At 44.5% G+C, this 9961-nt stretch overlaps 1 protein-coding gene across 3 annotated transcripts in view; it reads right to left on the bottom strand.

Moving 5' to 3' along the window:
- EXOC6B (exocyst complex component 6B) overlaps positions 1 to 9961 on the bottom strand; it is a 555911-nt gene that overhangs the window by 485897 nt on the left and 60053 nt on the right. The gene's annotated exons all lie outside the window — the stretch shown is intronic.

Genomic DNA, 9961 nt, shown 5'->3' with positions numbered 1-9961 from the left:
AAGAAAAAAAAAAGATTCCATAAAGTATATTTAAAAACTTATCCTCAAATAGTTTATCCATATTCTCATATCACAAGCAATAAAGATCTAGGTTAGGGTTTTTTTTGGTTGTTGTTGTTGTTGTTAATCCTCACCCAAGGATACTTTTCTATTGATTTTAGAGAGCGCGGATGGGAGGGAGGGAAGGAGGGAGGGAAGACCAGAATGTAAACTGAGGCGAGAAAGAAAGCTGCAGAGCAGGTCAAGGACGACAACCTGTGCTGTCACTCAGGGGACACTCAGGAGCACTCAGTGCTGGGTTTAATGCTCCATTGTCACCATTTTGTGATTCTTAATAACTTTACCTTAAAACTCAGCTTTGTAAGTAAAGTTTATGGAGACAATGGAGCATGCGCATGAGGGGATGTGGGCAATATGAGTACCTGCTTTTCCCTTCACAAACAGCATTTGGAAAGCCCCATGGCATAGAATTTCCATGGACCCATGATGGTGGGAGTTCAGTGAAATTTATTTCTGGGGGGTGGGGGAGGGATGATATTTTAGACTTTATTATTCAATTATAACTTACTAAAAAAATATTTCTATTTAACATTCACAAAACTATGGAAGTCTAAAAGACCTTCAAGTTCTTTACCCACATTTATGTAAGTTGGATTTGAGGACATATATGATCCTCAGTGTAAACGTCTGGGCACAAGCAAAATTTCCAGGGAGTATTTCAGACTTGTAACATAGTGGACCTGGTGAGACCAAAGTCAAAGTCTCCAACATTAAAGGAGACCCAGCTAATATCTGGGTTACAGATGAAACACGCAGAGCATTCATCACGGTAAATAAATATATGATATGTTAAAAGGCAAATTGGATAACAGGCTAGGAGAGTAGGGCAGAAGGACCTAGAGGCCCAGAAGAGATGGAGGGAATCTGCTGGGCTGGTTGGGGGGTGGGGCTGTGGGCCCACCCCCACTCTCAGAAACCCTCTGTGACTCCACAGTGCTCTGTGATGCAGGCCTGGCTATAAAGCCAAGAGTCGGAGCCCTCAGAGCTCAGTTGCTTTACGCAGCGTTGTTGTTCGGAAAATGGGACTCAGTCTATTTCTGAACAGCCTTCTAGAGCTTTATCTGAGCTTCGGCTCAGAACGTTTCTATGGTAACCTCAACATCATTTCCATCTCGGTGTTGAGCTTGTTGCTCTTCTTCATTTTCTTCGTGGGAATTCCATCCATCCCAACTTTCTGGAAAAATGAACACAGCCAAAAGGTAAGGAACCCTGAGTGAGTGAGCCCCCAAAGAGTTCTCCATTGTTGTTGCCATTTCGATTCCCACATTTCTCAATGAGTTTGGATGAGTCAGAGAGACACTGAAGATGGGACATCTGAGGAGAGAACAGAACATCGCTTCTCTAGGGGAAGAGACCAGGCAGGACTAGGGGTTCAGGGAGGACTCAGGCTTCCATCTGAATCTCACAGACCATCGGGGTGTGGTGACAGGTTTCTGGCTCCAAACACAGGGATTCCCTAATCCTGGATCCAGTTATTTAGAGACGTGGAAGTCTCTGTAGGACATCAGAATTAACCAGCACTTCATCCTGAGTCATGCTGCCCTGGCAGGCATCACTTAACCAAGCCTTTGTGTTCGGCTGCTAAGCAGGGAGTGCTGAGCCTCTGAGAGCCTCTGAGTGAGCAGAGGCTGCAGCCTGAGCACCATCAGGTTACTGGGTCCGATCTGATGGGACAGAGATTGACTGTAGGCCTCAGATTATATGCTGACCTTGAGCAGAGGACCTCTGAGTATACCAAGTGTGGACCCCATAAACAAAGTCCTTCTTTTGAGTTTTTAAAAAAGGAAAAATTAAAAACATTTTAAAGCTTTAAAAATCCAAGAGGAAGGAACACTTCCAAGCTCATTCTATGAAGCCAGCATCACCCTAATACCAAAACCAGGTAAAGACAACACAATGAAAGAGAATTACAGGCCAATATTCCTCATGAACATAGATGCCAAAATCCTCGACAAAATCTTAGCAAATCGGATCCAGCAGTACATCAGAAAGATCATACACCATGACCAAGTAGGATTTATCCCAGGGATGCAAGGATGGTACAATATCCGCAAAGCAATAAACGTGATACATCACATAAACAAATTGAAAGAAAAAAAACCACATGGTCATATCAATTGATGCAGAAAAAGCATTTGACAAAATCCAACACCCATTTTTGATAAAAAACTCTCAGCAAGGTGGGAGTAGAAGGATCATACCTCAACATAATAAAAGCCATATATGACAGGCCCACAGCCAGCATCATACTCAATGGACAAAAACTAACACCATTTCCCCTAAGAACAGGAACAAGACAGGGATGCCCACTCTCTCCACTCCTGTTCAACATAGTACTGGAAGTGTTAGCCATTGCAATTCGGCAAGAAGAAGAAATAAAAGGCATCCAAATTGGAAAAGAGGAAGTAAAACTGTCCTTATTTGCAGACGACATGATATTATACATACAAAACCCTAGAGACTCCATCACAAAGCTACTAGACTTAATACATGAATTTGGCAATGTAGCAGGATACAAAATTAACCCCAAGAAATCTGAGGCATTTCTATACACCAATAGTGAACTTTCAGAAAGAGAGATTATAAAAACAACCCCGTTTACCATCGCACCAAAAAAATTAAGCTACCTAGGAATAAACTTAACTAAAGAGGTAAAAGACCTCTACTCAGAAAACTACAGGACGTTGAAAAAAGAGATAGAGGAAGACATAAACAGATGGAAGAACATACCGTGTTCATGGATTGGTAGAATCAACATCATTAAAATGTCCATACTACCCAAAGCAATCTATAAATTCAACGCACTTCCCATTAAAATACCAACGGCATACTTCAGAGATCTAGAAAGAACTCTCCAAAAATTCATCTGGAATAAAAAAAGACCCCGAATAGCTGCAGCAATCCTGAAAAAGAACAAAGTAGGTGGGATCTCAATACCAGATATCAAGTTGTATTACAAAGCCACTGTTCTCAAAACTGCCTGGTACTGGCACAAGAATAGGCATATAGATCAATGGAATAGAATAGAGAGCCCAGAAATCGGCCCGAACCAATATGCTCAATTAATATTTGACAAAGGAGGCAAGAACATACAATGGAGCCAAGATAGTCTCTTCAATAAATGGTGTTGGGAAAATTGGACAGATACATGCAAAAAAATGAAACTAGACCACCAACTTACACCATACACAAAAATAAACTCAAAATGGATAAAGGACTTAAATGTACGACAGGATACCATAAAAATTCTAGAAGAATCCAAAGGCAACAAAATCTCAGACATATGCCGAAGCAATTTCTTCACTGATACAGCTCCTAGGGCACTTGAAACTAAAGAAAAAATGAACAAATGGGACTACATCAAAATAAAAAGCTTCTGCACAGCAAAAGAAACCATCAACAAAACAACGAGAAAACCCACTGTGTGGGAAAACATATTTGCCAATGTCATATCTGATAAGGGCCTAATCTCCAAAATTTATAGGGAACTCATACAACTTAAAAGGAAGATAAACAATCCAATCAAAAAATGGGCAAAGGACCTAAATAGACACCTTTCAAAAGAGGACATTCAGAAAGCCAAGAGACATATGAAAACATGCTCAAAGTCACTAATCATCCAAGAGATGCAAATCAAAACAACAATGAGGTACCATCTCACACCAGTCAGACTGGCTATCATCAACAAATCAACAAACGACAAGTGCTGGAGAGGATGCGGAGAAAAAGGAACACTTGTGCACTGCTGGTGGGAATGCAGACTGGTGCAGCCACTATGGAAGACAGTATGGAGTTTCCTCAAAAAACTGAAAATGGAACTCCCATTTGACCCTGTGATCCCACTTCTAGGAATATATCCCAAGAAACCAGAAACACCAATCAGAAAGGATATATGCACCCCTATGTTCATAGCAGCACAATTCACCATAGCTAAGATCTGGAAACAGCCTAAGTGCCCATCAGTAGATGAATGGATTAGAAAGCTGTGGTACATCTACACGATGGAATACTATGCTGCTCTAAAAAGGAAGGAACTCTTACCATTTGCAACGGCATGGATGGAACTGGATAGCATTATGCTAAATGAAATAAGCCAGTCAATGAAGGAAAAATACCACATGATCTCACTCATTCATGGATAATAGAGACCATTATAAACTTTTGAACAATAATAGATACAGAGGCAGAGCTGCCTCAAACAGATTGTCAAACTGCAGCGGGAAGGCCGGGGAGGGTGGGTGCAGGAGGTAGGGGGGTAAGAGATCAACCAAAGGACTTGTATGCATGCATATAAGCATAACCAATGGACATAAGACACCGGGGGTTAGGGGAGGCTAGGGGACTGTCTAGGGTGGGGGGAAAAAATGGACACATATGTAATACCCTTTGTAATACTTTAAGCAATAATAAAAAAAAAAAAAGGAAAAAAGGAGAGGTTGGGAGCTTCAGTCACCGGCCAGCCTGAAAACGGCCCTCAGCCCCTCACCCAGACTGGCCAGGCACCCCAGTGGGGACCCCCACCCTGAAGGGTGTGTGACCAGCTGCAAACAGCCATCATCCCCTCACCCAGGCTGGCCAGGCACCCAAGCGGGACCCCCACCCTGATTCAGGACACTCTTCAGGGCAAATCAGCCGGCCCCCACCCGTGCACCAGGCCTCTATCCTATATAGTAAAAGGGTAATATGCCTCCCAGCACTGGGATCAGCGGAGCAGCGAGGCCTCCCAGCCTGGGATCAGTGGAGCCACAAGGCCTCCCGAACCCGGGATCAGCGGAGCTGCGAGGCCTCACTGCCCCTATGTCAAGCGGACCGCAAGGCCTCCCAGCACTGGGATTTAGCAGAGCAGCAAGGCCTCCTGGCCCCTGGAGTAGCGTGACAGGGGGCAGCGCCCAAACCCCCTGATCGCCCTGCGGCTCTGTGTGCGACAGGGGCGGGGCCACAACCTCCCTATCCGCCCTGCTCTGTTCGTGAAAGGGGAAGGCGCCCCAACCCCCTGATCAGCCCTGCCCTGTGCCTGATAGGGGGGAGCTCCCCAACCCCCTGATCGGTCCTGTGTGTGACAGGGTGCAGTGCCCCAACCCCGCCATAGGCCCTGCTCTGTGTGTGGCGGGGTGGAGCCGCAACCTCCCCATCAGCCCTTCCCTGAGTATGACGGGGGGGAGTGCCCCAACCCCCTGATCGGTCCTGCTCTGTGTGTGACAGGGTACAGAGCCCCAACCCCCTGATGGGCCCTGCTCTGTGTGTGTCAGGGGGCAGCGCCCCAACCCCCTGATCCGCCCTGCTCTGTGCATGATGGGGTGGCGCCGCAACCTCCCCATCGACCCTGCTTTGAGTGTGACAGGGGGCGGTGCCCCAACCCCCCAATCGGCCCTACCCTGAGCATGATTGAGGGTGGCATCACAACCTCTTGATCCACCCTGCTCTGTGCATAACAGGGGGGAGCTCCCCAACGCCCTGATCAGCCCTGCTCTGTGCATGACGGGGGGGGGGGAGCTCCCCAATCCCCTGATCGGCCCTGCTCTGTGTGTGACAGGGTATGGAGCCCCAACCCCCCTGATCGGCCGGCTCTGTATGTGACAGGGGTGGCGCCACAACCCCCTGATCTGCCCTGCTCTGTGCGTGTCAGGGGGTGGCGCCGCAACCTCCCCATCGACCCTGCCTTGAATGTGACGGGGCGGCGCCCCAACCCCCCAATCAGCCCTACCCTGAGCTTGGCTGAGGGTGACATCGCAACCTCCTGATCCGCTGTGCTCTGTGCATGACAGGAGGCGGCACCCCAACTCCCCAATCGGCCTTGCTCTGAGCCCGACCAGGGGCTGCAGGTCAGGCACCTAGGGATTGGGCCTGCCCTCTGCCACCCAGGAGTGGGCCTAAGCCAGCAGGTCGTTATCTCCCGAGGGGTCCCAGGCTGTGAGAGGGCACAAGTGGGGCTGAGGGATACCCCCTCCCCCACCAGTGCACAAATTTCTGTGCACCGGGCCTCTAGTCTATATATATAAAAGCCTAAGTGACCAGAACGACCGGTCACTATGACATGCACTGACCACCAGGGGCAAACACTCAACGCAGGAGCTGCTCCCTGGTGGTCAGTGAGCTCCCACAGCCAACCTCCCCCAGCTGGCCAACCTCCTGCAATCCCTCCCCCAGGTCCCCAGGCTGGAACGGGGAACCAAGGGTGGGTGGCAGCGGACACACGCAGCCCCTTTCCCAGGGGGGCTGGCAGCCAGCCTCCTGTGCCCCATTCCTCCCCCTGGCCAGCAGGCCCCAATCGACCTGCCACATTTGTTTACAGATAGTATAGACTAGACCATTTTAAAGATCTCTCTTCAATACAAAAATGTACAGAAAAAAAGAAACCTCAGAGATGATCCAGCCCAAACTCACAGACACACATTCAATTTTTTCTAGATATCACTATCACATATCTATCCAGCTTCTGCTGAAACATCCCTAGTAAAAGAAAATACATTACAGGGCAATTAATCCCATTTCAACAGCTGTTACAATGTTCTTATACAAAAATGAAATTTGCCTTCCTATAATTTTCACCATTTATCTTATTAGTGCCCTCAGAGGATCACAGAGAACAAGGCCTTGATCCTTCCCTTCCCTTCTCCAAACTAAACAATCCCAAATTATTCAACTATTCCATATATAAACAGCCTTTCAATTCAGGTTTTTACCCTCTGGACACATTCTAGTAGTCAACATTCTTCTTAAAGTGTAACAATACAGGCAGTATAGTACAGTGGTCAAGAGCACAGCCTTCAATGCCAGGCTTCCTAGATTCAAGTCTAGGTTCTGGATGTGAGGGCGATCTGGCTGCGACATCTGTCACCCCACTGATCACCAGGGTTGATTCGGCTGATCTGGCTGGCTAGGCGGGTGTCCCCCTCCTCCCTCACCGATCCATGTGCGTCCCTCCTGAAGCTGCACACTCGGTCGAAGAGGACGACCTTTCTCCCCCCCCCCCCCCCCCCCAGAAGAGTACCGGTCTTCGGTCAAGGGTATACGAGTAGCTGCACTCCCCTGCTAGAACCTCCAAACAAGCTCTCAAGTCTAGGTTCTGCTACTTATTAATTGTGTGACCTAGGGCGAGTTATTAAACTTTATACTTCAGTTTCCATATCTGTAAGATGCAGATAATAACAGCAACCACTTCAGACAGTTGTGTAAAGATTAAATGGCACAATATAAGTAAGCATTCAAACAATGCCTAGCACACAAAAAGCATGCTATAAGTATCAGCAGTTTTAAAATTGAGGATGGTCAAACTAGGAAAATACACATCTCCTTTAACTTTGTTACTCAGCTTCTACTACAAAAGCCTAACAATAATGCTTTAGCAGTTTTGACAGTCACATTGTGTTGTACATTGAGCTTAAAAATCACATAAAATCTTTTGATTATTTATTGCTATACTCATTCAGTTGATATTCTGAATCTACAACTCATTACCTATTACAAGTATAGTCCATTTTTTCCAGACTTTTGAGATCTTTTGAGACCATAATTTTGTCATTCAACCATCCATTTTCATATTTCCCTTTTTTAGATATATATGTTCACAAACGAAAACTCACTATGGGGAAGGGCAGAAACCCAAGCAACTCTACAGGATCTGAGGAAAAAGAATCCTGGAAAACACCAACATATAAAACTGTGAGATTCCCTGGTTCCATTTTAAGTGGAAAGGAGAGACTATTAATCACATAAAGTCAATTAGAGAGCTTGAAAAAGTTAATGTTCGGTCTTTAAAAAAAAAAAGTCCAGAATATAGAAGTCACTACCCCACTTCCTTCAGCCAACATTCAGCTCCCCAACTGTGTCCAACTTGGAGAGAATTTGCCATGAGCCAACGCTTTTAAGGTCCCTCCTTTTTGAAGGCACAGTGGAAACAATTCCCAAGAACAAAGAAGTTGCGTCAGCAAGCTCTCTGCTCTTTCAAGTTGGAAGGACAGTTGATTCACACCATGTGTCAGAGAGAAACACCAGTTAGGACCAAGTGAGATAAATTTTAGACCTCCTGCTGTTAAATATTAAACTGTAATACGTCATCTTTACAGCAAATTATAAAAATATTATGTTTACCCTTCCTCTCATCTGCTCCTTCCCTTGAAAAGAAATTCTAAGACAATTCATAATTCCAAGCTCACATATACTCCATCAAGAAATCATTTTCAAATGTTAGCATCTAGAACCAATGATCTGGATCCTACTCCCAAAACAATGGCCTGGCATTTCACAATCAGCCCTGCTATACAGTCCTCTGTGTTCCAAGACAGAATTATTTCAGTGATGGTCATGGTCTTTAGTTAAATTAAGAACTCATTTCTGTCATTAGCTGTCTCTACATGGAGTCATTTTAATGTCCTCTCTAGTCAATAATTTTACTTTACATGTAGACCAAGAAATCAAATACACATTCAACTATATAACTGATACTAAAGTGATTTTATTTTTAATACTCTGGAAGATAAAAATAAAATCTGACACTGCCTTTACCTACATGAATTTATTTGGAAAAATGGTCCTAAAACAATAAAAATTAACAAAATAAGTGATACCAAAACTCAAACCATAAAATTAGAATTTGAAAGGGACTAGCTTAACATGTTAAGAGACATCTTTCTGAAAGAGAGGTTACTAAAACTTCATGATTGTTTCCATATACAGAATTAAGGAATTACAATAGGTAACTGTGAGGAAAGCTTTGCCTTCCTTTCAGAAATAACTCTATGATTAAAATTTAAAATTTGTTAGATATCTACTGCATATTTTCAGGTAGTCTTGAGGTCTGAAGGAAATAAACATTAGAATTCAGTATCCACCTCAGAGAAGGGGACCCAATCATCACTCCAGGATCTTTGGAAAATGTGGAGGACTACACCATAAAGCAGTACTGAACCCAGGCAACCACAGCCCTGCCAAAGCCAGACGCTAATTTAGCCAGCTCTGTGCTGCTTGGATTAAGATCATTCATTGCCACTCTATCTGCCTCACAAAAAGCAGAGGGTGGAGTGGCTGGATAAACCTCCACTTTTTTTTTTTTTTAAGGAAGAAACTGAGGAAGTGTTGCAGGTACATATGGGCAATGGTAGACTGCCCACAGCTGCCCCCATTCTATTTTATTGATTGACTGATTGATTGATTTTGATAGAGAGAGATGAAGGGAGAGGGAGAGAGAGAAACATTGATATTAGAGCCAAACATTGCCCCCACCAGGGATCACGCTCACAACCTGGGCTTGCGCCCTGACCAGGAATCAAACCAGCAATCTTTCCATGCATGGGATGACATCCAACCGAGCCACACTGGCCAGGGCAACCTCCACATTTTTTTAAAATCACTAATCATTATGGGAATAAATCAAAAACCACAATGAGATTATCCCACTTGTTCGTTTGTTTATTATTTATTTATTTATTTATTTACTGCCTTTTGGTTTTGAGTTACTTCTGAGTTTTAATCTACTTTGAGTTAAATTATCACCTCACACCTATTAGAAAGGCTCTTATCCCAAAGACAAGAAATAACGAGTGTTGGCAAGGAGGTGGAGAAAATGGAACATTTGCACACTGTTGATGGAAATGGAAATTGGTGCAGCCACTATGGAAAACAGTATGGAGGTTCCTCAAAAAAAGAAAAATAGAACTATCATATGATCCAGCAATTCCACTTCTAGGTATTTAGCCAAAGAAAATGAAACACTAACTCAAAAAGACATATGTGTCCCTATGTACACTGAAGCATTCTTTACAATAGCCAAGATATGGAAACAACCTAAGTATACACTGATGGAAGAATGAAAAAAGAAAATGTAGCATGCACGCGCACACAGAAATATTAGTCTGCCATCAAAAAGAAGAAAACCTTGCCATTTGTAAAACATGGATTGACC

The sequence above is a fragment of the Myotis daubentonii genome, chromosome 12, assembly GCF_963259705.1.
Source record: "Myotis daubentonii chromosome 12, mMyoDau2.1, whole genome shotgun sequence".
NCBI lineage: Eukaryota > Metazoa > Chordata > Mammalia > Chiroptera > Vespertilionidae > Myotis > Myotis daubentonii.
The sequence above is the reverse complement of the archived record's forward strand: the minus strand, read 5'-3'. Positions and strand labels throughout refer to the sequence as shown.